We start from the raw sequence: 24431 nt of genomic DNA, 5'->3' as shown, positions 1-24431 counted from the left end.
GTTTCTAATGTATAACATTCGAAGAAAAATGAAATTTTCTGAATTCATTGAAATATTTACTTCGACCCATCACCGGTACGACTTGCCCGTTTCTGTACAGCCGCGGAAGGAATGGTTTTCATGTCGTACGCCCAGCCTATTTTGCCGAAGAAATCGATGAAAGCCGTGGTGAAGTTCGTCCTGTAGTTTCCCAATTCGGCTGTTTTATAGTCCCATGGGAACACATGGTGGTAATTGTGCCAGCCCTCGCCGAGCGCAATTATGGCGACGCCGATATTTTCGACTGGCCCGATTGATCTGCAGAATTTTAAGAAAACGCGTCGAATTAGACATTTTTTAACAATAATGATCAATTGAAAAGAAAATGTCATTTGTTTGGTGCTGATTAACACTAAATCTACCACTGCTGGTCAAATCATCGGTTTTTGAAAGGGTTTGCTCGTCCCCGCTCCAGCGCCATCTGTGTGTGCCGCGCGTTTGAGATCGTGTCGCTCGCTTTGCTCTCGTCGTTGTCATACGGCTGTGCCGGTACCATGTGCTCGCACTCGTATTGTAATCACATACTTTAGTTCTATAAGCCAGTTGGCCGCATATATGTATACGTGTAATGTTTAACCAAATATATATATTATATTATGTGTGAGAACGCATCATCGATTTACCCCCAACAAAGGTTATGGGCCCAGGCAACGTAAGTAAATAACATAACCTATAATTTGCCACGTGCACACAAGCACCACGCGTCCAATCTAGTAAGATAGTTAACAGAAATAAAACAAAAATGGCTGATAACACAAGATTAGACTTGAAAATTACAAAGTTGTCAGACAATAACTACCCAGACAACCAACTGCTCCGTTCTGCAGCTGTACTGCGCCGCAGCTATGTCGCGTTTTGGATCCCTGCTGCCGCGCCACTGCACGGAGAACGGGGCTCGATTTTGCCTCGCCGTAAGAGGGCAACACGGTCGCGCCAGGTCGCATTAATGTAGGACGTGCTATGTGGTAGATGTCGCTAAAGTAAATGTCTATTATACAAATGTGTAGCAGCAGCAGTCTTTCTTTTTACTGACAAAATTAATATTTTTATTTAAATTACATACTACATACTATCAGGTCGTTCGGAAAGTAATTTCGTTTATCGTGTAGGGATGGCAATGCTTCCGTTTGTCATTACTAGACTGCGGATCTTTCTGCAAAATAAAAAATGTCAGCGTCGATTACAGGAAATAGAAACTAAATTGAATTGAATTATTTCTTCAGCAAAGGAGAAAACGAAATGACTTTCCGAACGAGCTAATACATTAACATATTACAATAGGAGAGCTGCATAAAGTCTAAATAAAATCAATCTCATCATTTTCATACAAAGAAACATTTACCAGTTACTTTTAAGGTTCGGTAGGTGTAGAGGGTTGAAACGTCTTCGTGCAAAATAAATGTGTCGTAGAAGGGAAAAGAAACTTAATTTATAATTTTCGGCTCGAGCGCGTTTCCAGCTACCCGAGTGCATCGGGCTGCCCGGGAGTGTCTCGATCTCGTCGGGCGGGTTCGGAAAGAATCGGACAAGTTCGGGCGAGCGAGTTTTCGCGCTACTCGAGATTCAATTCTGCGTTCGCACGAACTTGTCCGCTTCTGTCTGACGTCTGAACGCGCTCGACGAAGTCGAGCCACTCTCGGGCCACCGGGCCACCCGATGGTGTGTCACGGATAGACTGCGAATCTTTCTGCAAAATAAAAATTTACTATATCGATTGCAAGAAATAGAAATCAAATTGAATTGAATTGTTTCTTCAGCAAAGGAGAAAACGAAATGACTTTCTGAACGAGCCAATACATTATAACATATTACAAGGAGAGCTGCATAAAGTCTAAATAAAATCAATCTCATCACTTTCATACAAAGAAACATTTACCAGTTACTTTTAAGGTTCGGTAGGTGTAGAGTGTTGAAATTTATAATTTTCGGCTCGAGCGCGTTTCAAGCTACCCGAGTGCATCGGGCTGCCAAGGGGTTTCGAGCTGCCCGGAAGTGTCTCGATCTCGTCGGGCGGGTTCGGAAAGAATCGGACAAGTTCGGGCGAGCGAGTTCTCGCGCTACTCGAGATTCAATTCTGCGTTCGCACGAACTTGTCCGCTTCTGTCTGACGTCTGAACGCGCTCGACGAAGTCGAGCCACTCTCGGGCCACCGGGCCACCTGATAGTGTGTCACGGATAGACTGCGTATCTTTATGCAAAATAAAAAATGTCAGCGTCGATTACAGGAAATAGAAACTAAATTGAATGTCATCTCTTCCCTTAATGATTTTAATAGAGGAGAAATCATATATTGACATCTTCAATTTAAAAAATTTTCCAACAACTAACAATTTCATCTACTCAAGTTTGCTATAAATGCATAAAGATCCGCAGTCTATTCGTGACATATCAAGCGGCCCGAGAGTGGCTCAACTTCATCGAGTGATTTGAAAATTACAGTCAAAACGTGTTGGTCGAGGAAGTGTCGACTTCCAGCTCAATAGTAATGACCTGTCATAAATCTCCCTGTAGAGAATAGCCCCGGGAACGGCACTGAAAGAAATCGAGTCTACCGGGTTGGGTCTGCCTGGGTCTGCCTAGCCCGACCCCAGCCGCGCGCCCGTGGTCTGCCTAGCCCGACCCCAGCCGCGCGCCCGTAGTCTCAATGTGTTGACTTCGATGGCGCACGCTGCGTAGTATGTGTGACCGCTGTAATAAGTATTTCAATATAGCCGAAAATGCATGTGAAACGAGTCCTGCCTCCTCCACTCTGATCCAATCGTCCGCGCATTCGCACCTAGACACGTCACCGTAATCCTGCCTGGGAACCTTCTTCTCAGGCTTACACCAAGTACAATGTCACCAGTTCGAATCCATGCGTGTTGGCGTCTTGCCGCCATCCCCTACAATTGCGTAGTATGTAGTGGGCGGTAACGGTATCGTATCCTAACCCACTGCTGTTCCGCTATCGCTCGTACTTACGAGGCAGTGTATTGGATCACTTGTTGGACATAGACAAATCTAAAATGTTTTTTCACTACGTGAATGAAATATGTAATTTCAGGACCGACGCTGTCGATCCTTACGTCAGAAAATGTCTGTTTCAGGGTTGTTACCTTTCACTTAAAAAGGCATCGTTGGTCAAGACTGGTTGCTAATATTATTCTCGAGGTGTAAATGGGGTTATTTAGTCGTATACAGCGTCCGTTGCCAGCTCCTTGTGACGCCAATTTTTATATCTCCATTTCTTTTGAAGGGCTCATTTTACAGTGGAAACTCCAAGGAATATAAACATATTTTGTTCAAAATTTAAATCACTGACGCACAGTGGTCTGGATTGGAAAATCGTGTGCCATTTTGTTATAACTTTTGAACCAGTAGAGATACTGCAATGAAATTTTCACTAAAAATATTTAAAAAATAGTCATTTTTAACTATAGGTAATTAAATATTTTTTGCATTTGTTAAACAATAATTTTTTATAAATTTTCATTGATATTTTTGATTTAAAAAAAAATTTTTGGAATATTATCGTACATACTATTTTTTACTTTCTAAATATGTATTTTTTATATTTATGTTTCAAACATGTGTAACGTTTTATGGAATACGTAAAATATAAATTTGAGAAGTCTTGTTGCAATCAACATACACAAAAAAAATTACCGTAAAGGTAAAAACGCATTACAAGCGTGTCAAAGATATTTTTTATAATAATTTATAATGATTAAAAAACGAAACGAGCCTACTACCTTATATCTTTATTTTACTAGAGGTGAGCGAAATATCAGAACGAAACAGAATTGAAAAACTTCTATTATATTTTAATACTAAAGAATTACCTCGGATGCAATATTTAACACTAAAATCTTACATTTTTCGCTATGTGAAGTCATCTGATAATAATTTGTACCAACAATATACCTCGCAAACATTCTATTACCAACTTTAATGGCTTTAAACAATAATAATTTGAGCGGGCGGAGAGGGGCGGAATTAATTTTTTCATGATTATTTAGAAGGAAGGTGTACTAAAAATATTCCAATTAATTAGAAAGCTAAACTCGGCTAAACTTTAAAGATATACCATCTTAAATGGAAAGGACTTCACAAATTTTTCTTACGGCATTGAGCATTATTATATAAATAGAGTATTTACGTTAATAAATAATAGAAAGATATGATTTTTATCACAAAAGTCTGCTCTTCAATATAAAAAAAAAAGCGAGAGATAATATTAAATAGGAACGTCAGGGCACCGCATCACAGAGAAGCAATTTTTCTCGTGAAAAATCCTCCTCTTAAAATGTCCTATTTTCAATGTTTATTGCAACTATTATATTTATTAAATTGTACTATTTTCTTCATTTCCGAGGTCTGTGAACATTTGGGAAGCAATGTTTATAGATATCGATACGAGAAAGTTCGTTTTTGGGCAGAAAGGCACACGATTTTCCAATCCAGACCACTGTGTGACGGCTCATCGAAAAAGACGTAAAAAACGAATTAGTTTAAATTTTTCGACTCCATACAGTTGATGGTCGAGGTTAAAAAAATAATTTTGCAATAGCCCAATCCTTTCCTAATAAAACCACCAAAAAAAAAAAGTGTAGCTCAATCGGATTTCAACGAAAATATGATTTCATGATGTTTCGTTGACAAAAAATTCGATTTTTTGGAAAATCCTGAGGTGGTAGACAAATTCTAAGACCAGATTTGAAATAAGCGTGGAAGAATGTACGGGAAATGATGTACAGCATGTTGCAAAAAAGTTTTATTGAAATTGTGCAGGTTTAACGAATTTTGTCAAGGTTAAAAAACGTTCGTACCATCATTTCCCTACTTTCCGCATATTCTGCAAAGTTAGAGCTTTAATTTAAAAAAAAATTCATCGTTTTATCTCTTTTCTATCGAAAGTTATTCGACTTTAACACAGAAACTTGCGGCGACCCGTGCAGCGACCCTTGCAGCGACCCAATAGCTGCACGGGTCGCTGCAAGGGTCGCCGCCTGGATCGCGACGGAATGGCCAAAAAAGGTGTGTCACAGCTCTGACCGACCAGTCCTGAACCGCTAGAGGACTCATCAGTAAGACGGGCCCTGCCCGAGACGCTGCGATATCGGAAGGTGGTTTAAGGGTGTGGATCCCCAGTTGACCTTGACGACTTTTCGATGGTCACGCCAAAAACGAAAGAGCGGCCGCTAGTAGAACCTAAGTAATAACATTTTCGTACAGTAGGGGAGCTGGGTACATTGTCTGCCGTCACTGCATCAGTAAATGTTGCCGGTAAGTCAGGAGCAAGCGTGACGTCACACAGTGTCGGTGTGCTCGAGGAGAGTGTGTGGCACACCCTCGACACTTGGGCAGCGTGTACGTGTGCCTAGACGGATCGCAAGGGTTCGGTAACTGACAAACCATTTCTCTATTATATACATTTGGAACCACTACGTAGTCTCAATCGCTAGATAAAAGATCAATCTAATGCGTATGGTGTCTAAGATGGCCAACTTTTGCGTTTTCGAGGCATAATTTTAATTATTCGGCAGCAAGATGTCTGTACCGCGCGGCGCACTTACACACTCGCCGCTCGGGCAGCGTGTACGTGTGCCTAGGCGGATCGCAAGGGTCCGGTTCTAGTAAAAGTACGTCTCGCTAATGCACATTTGGAGCCCCTACGTAGTCTCAATCGCTAGATAAAAGATCAATCAATTGCACATGGTGTCTAAGTTGGCCTAATTTTGCGTTTTCGAAGCGTAATTTTCAATCTTCGGCAGCAAGATGTCTGTACCGCGCGGCGCACTTACACACTCGCCGCTCGGGCAGCGTGTACGTGTGTCTAGGCGGATCGCAAGGTTTCGGGAAGCTTCAAATCATTTTTCGTCCTTCGCCGCCTCCTGCACTAGGTACCTATACTATATCCATATCTATACCATGCAATACCTTCCTATACCTGGTATAGCATAGAGCACTAGGGTCGTTACGGGGAGCTATGGGGAACAATGCTGGCATTGCCGACAACTGCCGCAAACCATTTCTCGTCCTCCGCTGCATCCTCCGCCGTATCTTGGGGTATCATGGGGCCTCGCCGTCTGACGACGTAGGAGGAAAATCAAATAATTTCAATTTTCGTCCGGCGTAGGACGAAACAGCGTTCACTTCAAATAATTGTCATGTCGCCAATTTTGAAGTATCCGTATTTTTAAAAACGGGGCCGTAAAGAGGACACTTGGGGCTATATTATCATAATTTTTTTTTTTCAATTTTCTGGCGGTATGATAGCAATGCGCCTGTTTAAAAAACAATTGCAAAATAAACTATGAAAACAAATATTTTTTCAACTGAAATCATTTTTATTAAATACTCTTATGGTTACACTATGATATAATTTAATGAAAAACTTGTGACTTTGGGTATTCGGATAGTTTTTTCATATTTTCTTAGTTTTAAAAATCTTAATATTAATAAATGTGGATTCGAAATAATCGTTTATCTCGCACTTTCTAAAACCATTGTGACCTTATTTGTGGAAAAGTAACATAAAGTCGCAAATTTTTGGATTATAACCAAATAAAAATCGGTGGCACCATAGGGTCTTAATAATATGTATACAAAAAAAATTAATGATTAGCTTTGCATTTTTTATAATTTAAAGTAATGTACTCACCGCACTGAATAATATCTACACTATGAAACTTTCGAAAATCAAGGAGTGCATATACGCAAAAACAACAAAGAAATGAGACAAAATTTTTTCCTTCAAATGTATGTCACAGTTCTTTCCAATGTCAGTGTTTGGGTTAGGTTCTATTACAATCTATGATCGATGCATTAATACTGTAATGTATTTCAATACACATAGATTTTTAAAAATGACATAATAAACGAATTATTGCCATGTTTTGGGGATTTTGCACCACTGTACGACGTACGATAGCGTAGCGGCTGTAAAACATTGGGCATGCAAATGGTCGGGTCATTATTGGGCGATCGACAGCGAAGCTATTTTCCAGAAAGCTGTTTTTAACGCGTCCTACTAATAATGTTTTACTGTAAAGTACTTTTTAATTTAACACAAGTCAACACGTCATGTCCGATAAAGTGTTGACTTCCAGCTCAATAGTAATGACCTGTCATAAACCTCTCCATAGAGAACAGCCTCGGGAACGGCACATAAACAAATCGAGCCTATCAGTGCTAGGTCTGCCTATCTGCCACCACAGCCGCGCCCGTAGTCCCAATGTTTTGACTTCGACGCTGCACGCTACATGGTATGTGTGGCCGCTGTAGCCAATATTTCGTCGACAGCCGAAAATGCGTGTGAAACGAGGTCTGCCTCCTCCGCTCTGATCCAATCGGCCGCTCATTCGTTCCTAGAGACACGTCACCGTAGTCCTGCCTGGGACGCTTCTTCTCACGCTCGCATCAATACAATGTCACCAGTTCGGACCCATACGAGATGGCGCCTTGCCACCCCGACAATCGCGTAGTAGTGGGCGGTAACGGTGTAATATCTTAACCCACTCAGAGTTTTGCTAATTCAATTACAGAATTGAATTACATTGTATTTCAATTATATAGTAATTCAGGCATTGTATTGGACTACTTGTTGGACATAAACAAATTGAAAATGTTTTTTCACTACATGAAAGGTGTCCCATCTCTACTTGGCCAAAAGTGTCTTCCAAGTGGAAGACAGATAAAAGAGTCACTGCACATGGTGTGCGGGTTTGACGGGAAACCCCAAGATGATTAGCTGCAGCCCAAAACTGACCGTGGAGGTCTGCAAGGTTTATAGCACATAATTGCTATTGAGGTATAGGGAGATGTCCGAGTTTTTCTTCGTGGCTCCGACAATAAAGTAATAACGAAGTAAATGGATTTAAGAGAGGTTTTCTCTCAAAAATTGCAATTTGAATTTTTTTGCTTACGATTAATCTATGTAAATCGCAGTTTCTTCTAATTGTTTTAATTTTTAATTATTTTCGAGTATCCATACTTCCATGAGAGTTAATCTACATATACATATACAATTAGTGCACATGATTCTTTCCTTGCGAGATAGGACTACTGTTTCGAATTTTGTTCAAATTTGAATATGTTGCAGTCTTTAGCAAAATATAAACGTATCTCGAAGAATTCTTTGAAATCTTGAAAACTGTTGGTTTTACGGACGTGTAATATGAGTTGTGTGTCACAAGTTTTTCATTAAATTATAACGGCTAAACTAGCAAATTGATGAAACTTAGTTTTGGTTACTCATAGTGAAACCATCAGAGTATTTAATAAAAATTATTTCAGTTCAGAAAATATTTGTTTTCATAGTTTATTTTGCAATTGTTTTAAACAGGTGCATTGCTATGAAAGCACCAGAAAATAAAAAAAATAAAAATAATGATAATATAGCCCCAAGTGTCCTCTTTACGGCCCCGTTTTTAAAAATACGGATACTTCAAAATTGGCGACATGAAAATTATTTGAAGTGAACGCTGCACCGAAATATTGTATGGTGCAAGGGCCGTCCTGTCGGTTGATGCAGGACGAAACTAGAAGGGCCTCTCACAGACGGGCCTACCTGGGCCTACCCACACATTTGAAATGTCTGCCAGACGGCTCTGACGTCACCATGTCTGTCGGTCGTAGGATGCACTGTAGGCGCACCCTTAGTATTTACTGCAACATTTAAAAGAAAATTAATGATAATAAAAATAACATAAGAGGCCTAGTTGGGACCAGGGATTGAAAACTGTTATGATATCGGTTCCGATTCTCGAAACAGTTATGAAGAATCGAAATGGTGTTGTAACTGTTACACCACGAGAATATCGGTTCTGGCTTACATATGTAAAAATCGGTTACAGTAACGGTTTTGGAGAACCAATATTATTTCGGTTTTATAATTGTTAATTTTCGGTTCTGGATGTCGATTCCCGATTTCGGTTCTGTATTCTGTATTGTGTTCGGCCTTATACATATGTATATTCATTATTCAAGTAGTTCTTTATTGTTATTCATAATTTAATAATTTTTAAATTAGTAAATTTTTATAATTTGTCTCTACATGCATTATTTGAATTATCATCTGAATAACAATTTATTGTTGAAACAATAGTTTAAAGAAATCAATTTTCATAATGTATAGTTTGTTTCTATATTCATTGTTTAAATTACCATTTCCATAATAATGTTTATTTAAACAATTGTTTTAACAACAAATTATTATTGGAATAATAATTCAATTAATGCATGTAGAGACAAATTATAAAAATTTATTCATTTAAAAATTGTTTAAATTATGAATAACAATAAAGAACTACTTGAATAATGAATATATAAGGCCGAACACAATACATAATACAGACCGGAAACCAGAACCGACATCCAGAACCGAAATTTAACAATTATAAAACCGAAATAATATCGGTTCTCCAAAACCGTTACCGTAATCGATATTTACATATGTAAGCCAGAACCGATATACTCGTAACAGTTACAACACCATTTAGATTCTTCATAACTGTTTCGAGAACCGGAACCGATATCATAACAGTGTTCAATCCCAGGTCCCAACTAGGTATCCTATGTTATTTTCATTATCATTAATTTTTATTATATGTTGCAGAAAATACTAAGGAGACAGGCACTGAAGGAAGTCTTCAAAGGGTTGATAGGACGCGGGGCAGCGCGCGGCGCGACGGAGGCCGAAGAGGCGGCCCGTATAATTTTTACTTTTACAATAAATTATAAAATGTGCACTTTGCATTCCCCGGAGATTCACCGGCGCGCGTACAAACCATATATATATATTTAAATATACTATTAATAAATAAATCAATTTTTATAATGTATTTGTTATTCAATGATCCTATGAATACATAAATATCTTAATTTCATCTTTGAATTTTTATTTAAAAACGCTACGAACTTTCGTTCCAATCTAATAATTAATTGTTAAAATAATTGCTTGAATTTTTATAATGTATAGAATAATAATAACAATTTATAATGCGGCGGAAGATACGGCGGAGGATGCAGCGGAGGACGAGAAATGGTTTGCAGCAGTTGTCGGCAACGCCAGCATTGTTCAACCAGTGTTCGTGCTTCCCGCGCGTCTCGCTCTCCGTAACGACCCTTATAGTGCTCTATGATATACCAGGTATAGGAAGGTATTACATGGCATAGATATAGATATAGTATACCTAGTGCAGGAGGCGGCGAAGAACGAAAAATGATTTGAAGCTTCCCGAAACCTGGCGATCCGCCTAGACACACGTACACGCTGCCCGAGCGGTTACTGTGTGAGTGCGCCGCGCGGTATGGCTGGTCAAAGTCAAGCCTGCTTGCAGAGCCTCCCGAACAGACATCTTGCTGCCGAATAATTAAAATTATGCCTCGAAAACGCAAAAGTTGGCCATCTTAGACACCATACGCATTAGATTGATCTTTTATCTAGCGATTGAGACTACGTAGTGGTTCCAAATGTATATAATAGAGAAATGGTTTGTCAGTTACCGAACCCTTGCGATCCGTCTAGGCACACGTACACGCTGCCCGAGTGACGAGTGTGTGAGTGCGCCGCGCGGTACAGCATCTTGCTGCCGAATAATTAAAATTATGCCTCGGAAACGCAAAAGTTGGCCATCTTAGACACCATACGCATTAGATTGATCTTTTATCTAGCGATTGAGACTACGTAGTGGTTCCAAATGTGTATAATAGAGAAATGGTTTGTCAGTTACACACTGACGCTGCATCATCGTGAGCCGTATAGTGACGTCACGTTTACGTATGAAGCCTAACTTACCGGGAATATGCTTTTTCTCGTCCACTGTTTTACCGATACAGCAGAAACAGATATTAGCGCCCCGTAGCGAAAAATGCCGGACCTATACTAGTATCCCACCCTCCGTTTAGGGGTATGTTTCCGTACTTTACAAAGTGTGTGTTTTAACACGTATGGTTTAACATAATAAACGTTGCATTGGCATTGTATGTGACCCCGCAACTTCTGTTGCTGTATGATTTTTCTATAAGAACCCTAAATTTCTCGATATTTAAGAAAATGTATGTGTCTTGACAGTGGCAGCACTGTCGCGCCGCCCAATTTTTGTCGAACTCCGCTACATGCTGCCGAATAATGAAAATTACGCCTCGAAAACGCAAAAGTAGGCCATTTTAGACAGCAACGGCAATTGGTGGGTCTTTTATCTATCGATTGTGACTACGTAGGGGCTCCAAATGTGGATTAGCGAGACGTACTTTGTAAAGTACGAAACCCTTGCAATCCTCGTGTACATATACAGTGTCTAGCGGTGTGTTAGGGTGCCACCACACTCTCGCTCAAGCCGGACCCACACCCTTAAGACTGTATATATAGAGATCGGTGACGGATCAGGTAGCAGCGAGAAAGGTCTTTCTTTGACTATCTGTCCATCTTGTGGCAAATGTAGGAAATTAGCTGCCACAAAAGAGAGCGAGTTATTATTGTCCGCTTCTGTCCGAACGCGCCCGACGAGGTCGACCACGTTCGGGCCACCCGCCCGATGTGTTACGGATAGACAGCGGGTCTTTATGCAAAATAAAAAACGTCAGCGTTGATTACAAGAAATAGAAACTCAAAAGAATGTCATCCCTTTCCTTAATGATTTTAATAAAGGAGAAATCATATATTGACATTTTCAATTTTAAAAATTTTCCAACAACTATCAATTTCATCTGCTCAATTTTGCTATAAATGCATACAGATCCCAAGTCTATCCGTTACACATCGGGCGGCTCGAGAGCGGCTCGACATCGGCGAGTGATTTGAGGAGTTGGTGACAGATGGATAGACCGTATGGCGATTAACTTCATCAATCGATTGAATCAATTCGATCAAATTTGTTGCAGGTCAAATCTGGAGTCGGTGAAATGTCGGCGAAAACCGTGTGCGCCGTCCGGCGCAATGTTCGTCGAAATGTCATAACATCTCCAAAAATTCAAGTCTTTTAGTCTCGAATCTAATGTCGTTAATGCTTCGTACAGAGCTGAACATTTCGCTTTGAAACTTTAATTCACTGTGTGAAATCAGGGACTTAATCTCGGTAAAATATATATACATACCGAACAATACCGGTAACGGTACTATGCCAAGTGGCTGAAATAACACCGAAACCGTTAGTATACTTTTTCGAGCAAAAGCTCCTGAAAAACGAAGTTTGGGCTTTTGTTGTGCCATGGCCGAACTGCAATGTGCCACCAGCCGTACCCTTAGGAGTTAATAGCCGTAATAACCATAAAGACATTAAAGACCAAATCGGTCTAACCAGATTCCTTGGGGTTACCGTGCGCTCGCTACCCCCGCCATATAAAAGATTCTGTAGACTTTTTCAAATACAGTGATATCCAATATTAATACAGTATGATTGTTTAAACATGTTTAAACAACGGTTTTGGAAACAGCGGGACAAACGATTTATTCGAATCCACATTTATTAAGCTTAAGATTTTTAAAACTAAGAAAATGAAAAAACACTATCCGATTACCCGAAATGTCATCGAAAACGGTCAACACATAAACCAGATATACATAGTAGGCATTGAAAGATGTAAAGAAAAGAATCTTTGAATTTTTCTGCTCACGATTGCTCTAAATCGCAGTTTCTTATAATTGTTTTCGAGTATCCATATTTCCATGCGAAATAGAACTACTGTTTCGGATTTTGTTCAAATTTGGATATGTTGCAGTCTTTAGTGAAATATGAGAAAACGTATCTCAAACAATTCCTTGAAGTCTTGAAAATTGTTGGTTTTACGGACGTGTAATATGAGGTGTCACAAGTTTTTCCTTAAATTATAACGGCCAAACTAACTGTTTACCACGACACGAGCACTTCGTTTAAAATCAGGTATGAAGGGTTGGATCAGTCCGGTTGTGGAGAAAGTGTAAGTGGGTGAATTAAAACCACTGGTTTAAACAGGGAAGCCGGGTTTCTGCGACTTCAAGATCACTTTTAATAATAATTTTAAACACGCGGTACAAATAACTGACAATTGAGATGTCGTTTCGGAGGAACGACTCACGGTTCTCGTTTCGGAGGAACAGAGATCTCTCTCAGTCATCAATCTCGACTGTTGCGGATCGGGGTCCTCGCGTAATACGCGGGCATCCCCACCATACTCTCATACTGGGGAGCTCGTTAGAAATCGTTCAAATTGAACGCGAACGGTAAAGACAATAACACGAGACGAGACGGTAGCACAATGCTTTGAACGTATTTACAATCGCGTGTCAAACACTAACTAAACGATGAAAATTAGTTTTTGGTGCTCATATACAGGGTGCTCGACATAATAAAAAGAGACACCTAGCACATATTTTTAAATTTCTTATATTTAAAGGTGGAAAGTGTACACTCCGTTATGAATAAAACCACTAGAAACGGTCCTAATTCCGTCGAGTTTAGGCTTTTCTTAATCGGCAGAACGCCACGAATTGGCTCGTGTGACTTTCGTGAGGGCAGCACGGAAAATAATTAAGTTCAGCATTCGCTCCTTAGCGGTTTCATGCCGAGCTACCTGGCTGGCCGGGGGATTGTCGGGCCGTGTTTATTGCACTACTATTGTGTTCTGGGCTCAGGCCTCAGGGCTCGAACCTCGGGCGTCGGTCGTGTTCATTGTAGCCTCGAGTTGGCCGAAAGTATTCATGGATTTATTCATTTTCGAGAAAATAGAATAAAAATAAAATCACTAACAAGTGTTGGGCAAAAATTCAATCGACGATTGACGACTAAATTTCTACTTCAATCGTTAATCGCGATTAACAATTAATATCCTCGTTTAGTCGTTAATTGTGGTTAACGAATAAATACCGATTGATCGTTATATTTGCGGATAAGATTAAATACTTATTAATCGTTAATTGCGGATAACGATTAAATTTCTACTTTAGTCGTTAATCGCGACTAACGATTATCAATCGTCAATCGGATGACCGATTAAATGCCCAACTCATCTGTCACCAACTCCTCAAATCACTCGCCGATGTCGAGCCGCTCTCGAGCCGCCCGATGTGTAACGGATAGACTTGGTATCTGTATGCATTTATAGCAAAATTGAGCAGATGAAATTGATAGTTGTTGGAAAATTTTTAAAATTGAAAATGTCAATATATGATTTCTCCTTTATTAAAATCATTAAGGAAAGGGATGACATTCTTTTGAGTTTCTATTTCTTGTAATCAACGCTGACGTTTTTTATTTTGCATAAAGACCCGCTGTCTATCCGTAACACATCGGGCGGGTGGCCCGAACGTGGTCGACCTCGTCGGGCGCGTTCGGACAGAAGCGGACAATAATAACTCGCTCTCTTTTGTGGCAGCTAATTTCCTACATTTGCCACAAGATGGACAGATAGTCAAAGAAAGACCTTTCTCGCTGCTACCTGATCCGTCACCGATCTCTATATATACAGTCTTAAACCACCTTCCGATATCGCAGCGTCTCGGGCAGGGCCCGTCTTACTGATGAGTCCTCTAGCGGTTCAGGACTGGTCGGTCAGAGCTGTGACACACCTTTTTTGGCCATTCCGTCGCGATCCAGGCGGCGACCCTTGCAGCGACCCGTGCAGCTATTGGGTCGCTGCAAGGGTCGCTGCACGGGTCGCCGCAAGTTTCTGTGTTAAAGTCGAATAACTTTCGATAGAAAAGAGATAGAACGATGAATTTTTTTTTAAATTAAAGCTCTAACTTTGCAGAATATGCGGAAAGTAGGGAAATGATGGTACGAACGTTTTTTAACCTTGACAAAATTCGTTAAACCTGCACAATTTCAATAAAACTTTTTTGCAACATGCTGTACATCATTTCCCGTACATTCTTCCACGCTTATTTCAAATCTGGTCTTAGAATTTGTCTACCACCTCAGGATTTTCCAAAAAATCGAATTTTTTGTCAACGAAACATCATGAAATCATATTTTCGTTGAAATCCGATTGAGCTACACTTTTTTTTTTGGTGGTTTTATTAGGAAAGGATTGGGCTATTGCAAAATTATTTTTTTAACCTCGACCATCAACTGTATGGAGTCGAAAAATTTAAACTAATTCGTTTTTTACGTCTTTTTCGATGAGCCGTCACACAGTGGTCTGGATTGGAAAATCGTGTGCCTTTCTGCCCAAAAACGAACTTTCTCGTATCGATATCTATAAACATTGCTTCCCAAATGTTCACAGACCTCGGAAATGAAGAAAATAGTACAATTTAATAAATATAATAGTTGCAATAAACATTGAAAATAGGACATTTTAAGAGGAGGATTTTTCACGAGAAAAATTGCTTCTCTGTGATGCGGTGCCCTGACGTTCCTATTTAATATTATCTCTCGCTTTTTTTTTATATTGAAGAGCAGACTTTTGTGATAAAAATCACATCTTTCTATTATTTATTAACGTAAATACTCTATTTATATAATAATGCTCAATGCCGTAAGAAAAATTTGTGAAGTCCTTTCCATTTAAGATGGTATATCTTTAAAGTTTAGCCGAGTTTAGCTTTCTAATTAATTGGAATATTTTTAGTACACCTTCCTTCTAAATAATCATGAAAAAATTAATTCCGCCCCTCTCCGCCCGCTCAAATTATTATTGTTTAAAGCCATTAAAGTTGGTAATAGAATGTTTGCGAGGTATATTGTTGGTACAAATTATTATCAGATGACTTCACATAGCGAAAAATGTAAGATTTTAGTGTTAAATATTGCATCCGAGGTAATTCTTTAGTATTAAAATATAATAGAAGTTTTTCAATTCTGTTTCGTTCTGATATTTCGCTCACCTCTAGTAAAATAAAGATATAAGGTAGTAGGCTCGTTTCGTTTTTTAATCATTATAAATTATTATAAAAAATATCTTTGACACGCTTGTAATGCGTTTTTACCTTTACGGTAATTTTTTTTGTGTATGTTGATTGCAACAAGACTTCTCAAATTTATATTTTACGTATTCCATAAAACGTTACACATGTTTGAAACATAAATATAAAAAATACATATTTAGAAAGTAAAAAATAGTATGTACGATAATATTCCAAAAATTTTTTTTTAAATCAAAAATATCAATGAAAATTTATAAAAAATTATTGTTTAACAAATGCAAAAAATATTTAATTACCTATAGTTAAAAATGACTATTTTTTAAATATTTTTAGTGAAAATTTCATTGCAGTATCTCTACTGGTTCAAAAGTTATAACAAAATGGCACACGATTTTCCAATCCAGACCACTGTGCGTCAGTGATTTAAATTTTGAACAAAATATGTTTATATTCCTTGGAGTTTCCACTGTAAAATGAGCCCTTCAAAAGAAATGGAGATATAAAAATTGGCGTCACAAGGAGCTGGCAACGGACGCTGTATACGACTAAATAACCCCATTTACACCTCGAGAATAATATTAGCAACTAGTCTTGACCAACGATGCCTTTTTAAGTGAAAGGTAACAACCCTGGAACAGACATTTTCTGACGTAAGGATCGACAGCGTCGGTCCTGAAATTACATATTTCATTCACGTAGTGAAAAAACATTTTAGATTTGTCTATGTCCAACAAGTGATCCAATACACTGCCTCGTAAGTACGAGCGATAGCGGAACAGCAGTGGGTTAGGATACGATACCGTTACCGCCCACTACATACTACGCAATCGTAGGGGATGGCGGCAAGACGCCAACACGCATGGATTCGAACTGGTGACATTGTACTTGGTGTAAGCCTGAGAAGAAGGTTCCCAGGCAGGATTACGGTGACGTGTCTAGGTGCGAATGCGCGGACGATTGGATCAGAGTGGAGGAGGCAGGACTCGTTTCACACGCATTTTCGGCTGTATTGAAATACTTATTACAGCGGTCACACATACTACGCAGCGTGCGCCATCGAAGTCAACACATTGAGACTACGGGCGCGCGGCTGGGGTCGGGCTAGGCAGACCACGGGCGCGCGGCTGGGGTCGGGCTAGGCAGACCACGGGCGCGCGGCTGGGGTCGGGCTAGGCAAACCCAGGCAGACCCAACCCGGTAGACTCGATTGCTTTCAGTGCCGTTCCCGGGGCTGTTCTCTACACAGAGATTTATGACAGGTCATTACTATTGAGCTGGAAGTCGACCCTTCCTCGACCAACACGTTTTGACTGTAATTTTCAAATCACTCGACGAAGTCGAGCCACTCTCGGGCCGCTTGATATGTCACGAATAGACTGCGGATCTTTATGCATTTTAAGCAAACTTGAGTAGATGAAATTGATAGTTGTTGGAAAATTTTTTAAATTGAAGATGTCAATATATGATTTCTCCTCTATTAAAATCATTAAGGGAAGAGATGACATTCAATTTAGTTTCTATTTCCTGTAATCGACGCTGACATTTTTTATTTTGCAGAAAGATCCGCAGTCTATCCGTGACACACCATCGGGTGGCCCGGTGGCCCGAGAGTGGCTCGACTTCGTCGAGCGCGTTCAGACGTCAGACAGAAGCGGACAAGTTTGTGCGAACGCAGAATTGAATCTCGAGTAGCGCGAAAACTCGCTCGCCCGAACTTGTCCGATTCTTTCCGAACCCGCCCGACGAGATCGAGACACTCCCGGGCAGCTCGAAACCCCTTGGTAGCCCGATGCACTCGGGTAGCTTGAAACGCGCTCGAGCCGAAAATTATAAATTTCAACACTCTACACCTACCGAACCTTAAAAGTAACTGGTAAATGTTTCTTTGTATGAAAGTGATGAGATTGATTTTATTTAGACTTTATGCAGCTCTCCTTGTAATATGTTATAATGTATTGGTTCGTTCGGAAAGTCATTTCGTTTTCTCCTTTGCTGAAGAAACAATTCAATTCAATTTGATTTCTATTTCTTGCAATCGATATAGTAAATTTTTATTTTGCAGAAAGATCCGCAGACTATCCGTGACACACCATCGGGTGGCCTGGTGGCCCGAGAGTGGCTCGACTTCGTCGAGCGCGTTCAGACGTCAGACAGAAGCGGACAAGTTCGTGCGAACTGGTGCGAACGCAGAATTGAATCTCGAGTAGCGCGAAAACTCGCTCGCCCGAACTTGTCCGATTCTTTCCGAACCCGCCCGACGAGATCGAGACACTCCCGGGCAGCCCGATGCACTCGGGTAGCTGGAAACGCGCTCGAGCCGAAAGTTATAAATTAAGTTTCTTTTCCCTTCTACGACACATTTTTTTTTGCACGAAGACGTTTCAACCCTCTACACCTACCGAACCTTAAAAGTAACTGGTAAATGTTTCTTTGTATGAAAATGATGAGATTGATTTTATTTAGACTTTATGCAGCTCTCCTATTGTAATATGTTAATGTATTAGCTCGTTCGGAAAGTCATTTCGTTTTCTCCTTTGCTGAAGAAATAATTCAATTCAATTTAGTTTCTATTTCCTGTAATCGACGCTGACATTTTTTATTTTGCAGAAAGATCCGCAGTCTAGTAATGACAAACGGAAGCATTGCCATCCCTACACGATAAACAAAATTGCTTTCCGAACGACCTGATAGTATGTAGTATGTAATTTAAATAAAAATATTAATTTTTGTCAGTAAAAAGAAAGACTGCTGCTGCTACACATTTGTACAATAGACATTTACTTTACCGACATCTTAATGTGGAAGATCCACATCAGCGCGACCAGCTCTGTATCACCTTACCGGGGCGAGAGACCCCCTGCTCCCTAGTACAAGGCCTGTACGTGCCTGTATGGCGCTGCGTACGGCATTCGAAACATTGGCGCGACTGTGTTGCCCTCTTACGGTGAGGCAAAATCCCCCACCGTTTTCCGTTTAGCCTCGCGGCAGCAGGGATCCAAAACGCGACATTGCTGCCCGGTGCAGCCCTGGTTGTCTGGGTATATACCCAGACAACCAACTGCTCCGTTCAGCAGCTGTACTGCGCCGCAGCTATGTCGCGTTTTGGATCCCTGCTGCCGCGCCACTGCACGGAGAACGGGGCTCGATTTACCTCGATTTGCCGTAAGAGGGCAACACGGTCGCGCCAGGTCGCATTAATGTAGGACGTGCTATGTGGTAGATGTCGCTAAAGTAAATGTCTATTATACAAATGTGTAGCAGCAGCAGTCTTTCTTTTTACTGACAAAATTAATATTTTTATTTAAATTACATACTACATACTATCAGGTCGTTCGGAAAGTAATTTCGTTTATCGTGTAGGGATGGCAATGCTTCCGTTTGTCATTACTAGACTGCGAATCTTTCTGCAAAGTAGAAATTGACTACATCGATTGCAAGAAATAGAAATCAAATTGAATGTTATTTCTTCAGCAAAGGAGAAAACGAAATGACTTTCCGAACGAGCTAATACATTAACATATTACAATAGCAGAGCTGCATAAAGTCTAAATAAAATCAATCTCATCATTTTCATACAAAGAAACATTTACCAGTTACTTTTAAGGTTCGGTAGGTGTAGAGGGTTGAAACGTCTTCGTGCAAAAAAAATGTGTCGTAGAAGGGAAAAGAAACTTAATTTATAATTTTCGGCTCGAGCGCGTTTCCAGCTACCCGAGTGCATCGGGCTGCCCGGGAGTGTCTCGATCTCGTCGGGCGGGTTCGGAAAGAATCGGACAAGTTCGGGCGAGCGAGTTTTCGCGCTACTCGAGATTCAATTCTGCGTTCGCACCAGTTCGCACGAACTTGTCCGCTTCTGTCTGACGTCTGAACGCGCTCGACGAAGTCGAGCCACTCTCGGGCCACCAGGCCACCCGATGGTGTGTCACGGATAGACTGCGGATCTTTCTGCAAAATAAAAATTTACTATATCGATTGCAAGAAATAGAAATCAAATTGAATTGAATTGTTTCTTCAGCAAAGGAGAAAACGAAATGACTTTCCGAACGAGCTAATACATTAACATATTACAAGGAGAGCTGCATAAAGTCTAAATAAAATCAATCTCATCACTTTCATACAAAGAAACATTTACCAGTTACTTTTAAGGTTCGGTAGGTGTAGAGTGTTGAAATTTATAATTTTCGGCTCGAGCGCGTTTCAAGCTACCCGAGTGCATCGGGCTGCCAAGGGGTTTCGAGCTGCCCGGGAGTGTCTCGATCTCGTCGGGCGGGTTCGGAAAGAATCGGACAAGTTCGGGCGAGCGAGTTTTCGCGCTACTCGAGATTCAATTCTGCGTTCACACGAACTTGTCCGCTTCTGTCTGACGTCTGAACGCGCTCGACGAAGTCGAGCCACTCTCGGGCCACCGGGCCACCTGATAGTGTGTCACGGATAGACTGCGTATCTTTATGCAAAATAAAAAATGTCAGCGTCGATTACAGGAAATAGAAACTAAATTGAATGTCATCTCTTCCCTTAATGATTTTAATAGAGGAGAAATCATATATTGACATCTTCAATTTAAAAAATTTTCCAACAACTATCAATTTCATCTACTCAAGTTTGCTATAAATGCATAAAGATCCGCAGTCTATTCGTGACATATCAAGCGGCCCGAGAGTGGCTCGACTTCGTCGAGTGATTTGAAAATTACAGTCAAAACGTGTTGGTCGAGGAAGTGTCGACTTCCAGCTCAATAGTAATGACCTGTCATAAATCTCCCTGTAGAGAACAGCCCCGGGAACGGCACTGAAAGAAATCGAGTCTACCGGGTTGGGTCTGCCTGGGTCTGCCTAGCCCGACCCCAGCCGCGCGCCCGTAGTCTCAATGTGTTGACTTCGATGGCGCACGCTGCGTAGTATGTGTGACCGCTGTAATAAGTATTTCAATACAGCCGAAAATGCATGTGAAACGAGTCCTGCCTCCTCCACTCTGATCCAATCGTCCGCGCATTCGCACCTAGACACGTCACCGTAATCCTGCCTGGGAACCTTCTTCTCAGGCTTACACCAAGTACAATGTCACCAGTTCGAATCCATGCGTGTTGGCGTCTTGCCGCCATCCCCTACAATTGCGTAGTATGTAGTGGGCGGTAACGGTATCGTATCCTAACCCACTGCTGTTCCGCTATCGCTCGTACTTACGAGGCAGTGTATTGGATCACTTGTTGGACATAGACAAATCTAAAATGTTTTTTCACTACGTGAATGAAATATGTAATTGCAGGACCGACGCTGTCGATCCTTACGTCAGAAAATGTCTGTTCCAGGGTTGTTACCTTTCACTTAAAAAGGCATCGTTGATCAAGACTGGTTGCTAATATTATTCTCGAGGTGTAAATGGGGTTATTTAGTCGTATACAGCGTCCGTTGCCAGCTCCTTGTGACGCCAATTTTTATATCTCCATTTCTTTTGAAGGGCTCATTTTACAGTGGAAACTCCAAGGAATATAAACATATTTTGTTCAAAATTTAAATCACTGACGCACAGTGGTCTGGATTGGAAAATCGTGTGCCATTTTGTTATAACTTTTGAACCAGTAGAGATACTGCAATGAAATTTTCACTAAAAATATTTAAAAAATAGTCATTTTTAACTATAGGTAATTAAATATTTTTTGCATTTGTTAAACAATAATTTTTTATAAATTTTCATTGATATTTTTGATTTAAAAAAAAATTTTTGGAATATAATCGTACATACTATTTTTTACTTTCTAAATATGTATTTTTTATATTTATGTTTCACACATGTGTAACGTTTTATGGAATACGTAAAATATAAATTTGAAAAGTCTTGTTGCAATCAACATACACAAAAAAAATTACCGTAAAGGTAAAAACGCATTACAAGCGTGTCAAAGATATTTTTTATAATAATTTATAATGATTAAAAAACGAAACGAGCCTACTACCTTATATCTTTATTTTACTAGAGGTGAGCGAAATATCAGAACGAAACAGAATTGAAAAACTTCTATTATATTTTAATACTAAAGAATTACCTCGGATGCAATATTTAACACTAAAATCTTACATTTTTCGCTATGTGAAGTCATCTGATAATAATTTGTACCAACAATATACCTCGCAAACATTCTATTACCAACTTTAATGACTTTAAACAATAATAATTTGAGCGGGCGGAGAGGGGCGGAATTAATTTTTTCATGATTATTTAGAAGGAAGGTGTACTAAAAATATTCCAATTAATTAGAAAGCTAAACTCGGCTAAACTTTAAAGATATACCATCTTAAATGGAAAGGACTTCACAAATTTTTCTTACGGCATTGAGCATTATTATATAAATAGAGTATTTACGTTAATAAATAATAGAAAGATATGATTTTTATCACAAAAGTCTGCTCTTCAATATAAAAAAAAAAGCGAGAGATAATATTAAATAGGAACGTCAGGGCACCGCATCACAGAGAAGCAATTTTTCTCGTGAAAAATCCTCCTCTTAAAAGTGTCCTATTTTCAATGTTTATTGCAACTATTATAGTTATTAAATTGTACTATTTTCTTCATTTCCGAGGTCTGTGAACATTTGGGAAGCAATGTTTATAGATATCGATACGAGAAAGTTCGTTTTTGGGCAGAAAGGCACACGATTTTCCAATCCAGACCACTGTGTGACGGCTCATCGAAAAAGACGTAAAAAACGAATTAGTTTAAATTTTTCGACTCCATACAGTTGATGGTCGAGGTTAAAAAAATAATTTTGCAATAGCCCAATCCTTTCCTAATAAAACCACCAAAAAAAAAAGTGTAGCTCAATCGGATTTCAACGAAAATATGATTTCATGATGTTTCGTTGACAAAAAATTCGATTTTTTGGAAAATCCTGAGGTGGTAGACAAATTCTGAGACCAGATTTGAAATAAGCGTGGAAGAATGTACGGGAAATGATGTACAGCATGTTGCAAAAAAGTTTTATTGAAATTGTGCAGGTTTAACGAATTTTGTCAAGGTTAAAAAACGTTCGTACCATCATTTCCCTACTTTCCGCATATTCTGCAAAGTTAGAGCTTTAATTTTAAAAAAAATTCATCGTTCTATCTCTTTTCTATCGAAAGTTATTCGACTTTAACACAGAAACTTGCGGCGACCCGTGCAGCGACCCTTGCAGCGACCCTTGCAGCGACCCAATAGCTGCACGGGTCGCTGCAAGGGTCGCCGCCTGGATCGCGACGGAATGGCCAAAAAAGGTGTGTCACAGCTCTGACCGACCAGTCCTGAACCGCTAGAGGACTCATCAGTAAGGCGGGCCCTGCCCGAGACGCTGCGATATCGGAAGGTGGTTTAAGACTGTATACAGGGTGTCCCAAAATTCGTGAAAATCCCGAAAGGGGGTGGTTCCTGAGACCATTCTAAGAGACATTTTCCTTTGCACCAATGTCAACTGCGGCTTTGTTTAGGAGTTATTAACGAAAAACACGGACCAATCAGAGCGCGCCCTGGCCCGGCGCGCCACGCCGCGCCGGCAAGCGAGTGTCGGTGGTACGCCGCGACATCGCAACGAACAAGAGTTTCTCGATAATGTGAACCCTCTCCGATTTTGATGAGCTTTGGATATGTTGTCAAGACCATGATTCTGAACAACATTTCTCTTTAGACTTTTTGGCGATCGGCTTTAGTTTACGAGATAAGTAACTTGTAATTGTAAATCGATCGATGTACTATCTGAACTATCTCCTCTCCGATTTCGATGCGCTTTGGATACGTTGTCAAGACCATGATTCTGAACCACATTTCTCTTTAGACTTTTTGTCAATTGTTCATGTTTTCGCGATGCTGGTGGTGCAACTTGGTGGCTTTGTCTAATAGGCTACATTCAAATCAATACCCCGGCTGGTGGAGGCGCCACCAAATGTTGCCCGGCCGGTTGCCGATGCCGTCCACCAGATCGGCAACTATTTTTGGTGACTCCACCAGTTACCGTAGTCTAATAGGTTACCAAGTTGCGCCACCAGTGGCCTAGTCTAATAACGGCCTTAATCTCGGTAAAATATATATACATACCGAACAATACCGGTAACGGTACTATGCCAAGTGGCTGAAATAACACCGAAACCGTTAATATACTTTTTCGAGCAAAAGCTCCTGAAAAACGAAGTTTGGGCTTTTGTTGTGCCATGGCCGAACTGCAATGTGCCACCAGCCGTACCCTTAGGAGTTAATAGCCGTAATAACCATAAAGACATTAAAGACCAAATCGGTCTAACCAGATTCCTTGGGGTTACCGTGCGCTCGCTACCCCCGCCATATAAAAGATTCTGTTGACTTTTTCAAATACAGTGATATCCAATATTAATACAGTATGATTGTTTAAACATGTTTAAACAACGGTTTTGGAAACAGCGGGACAAACGATTTTTTCGAATCCATATTTATTAAGCTTAAGATTTTTAAAACTAAGAAAATGAAAAAACACTATCCGATTACCCGAAATGTCATCGAAAACGGTCAACACATAAACCAGATATACATAGTAGGCATTGAAAGATGTAAAGAAAAGAATCTT

General features: G+C 40.1%; 1 protein-coding gene and 1 pseudogene across 2 annotated transcripts in view; one reads left to right on the top strand and one right to left on the bottom strand.

Annotated features, from left to right (window-relative positions):
* LOC143211107 (acyl-CoA Delta-9 desaturase-like) overlaps positions 1 to 24431 on the top strand; it is a 256986-nt gene that overhangs the window by 90495 nt on the left and 142060 nt on the right. The gene's annotated exons all lie outside the window — the stretch shown is intronic.
* LOC143211551 (acyl-CoA Delta-9 desaturase pseudogene) overlaps positions 1 to 24431 on the bottom strand; it is a 34991-nt pseudogene that overhangs the window by 3470 nt on the left and 7090 nt on the right. Inside the window, exon 2 of the transcript XR_013009479.1 lies at positions 61 to 297. The product of XR_013009479.1 is annotated as an acyl-CoA Delta-9 desaturase pseudogene (transcript). The remainder of the gene's footprint in view (positions 1 to 60; positions 298 to 24431) is intronic.

The sequence above is a fragment of the Lasioglossum baleicum genome, chromosome 8 (assembly GCF_051020765.1).
Source record: "Lasioglossum baleicum chromosome 8, iyLasBale1, whole genome shotgun sequence".
NCBI classification, from domain to species: Eukaryota; Metazoa; Arthropoda; class Insecta; order Hymenoptera; family Halictidae; genus Lasioglossum; species Lasioglossum baleicum.
The sequence above is the reverse complement of the archived record's forward strand: the minus strand, read 5'-3'. Positions and strand labels throughout refer to the sequence as shown.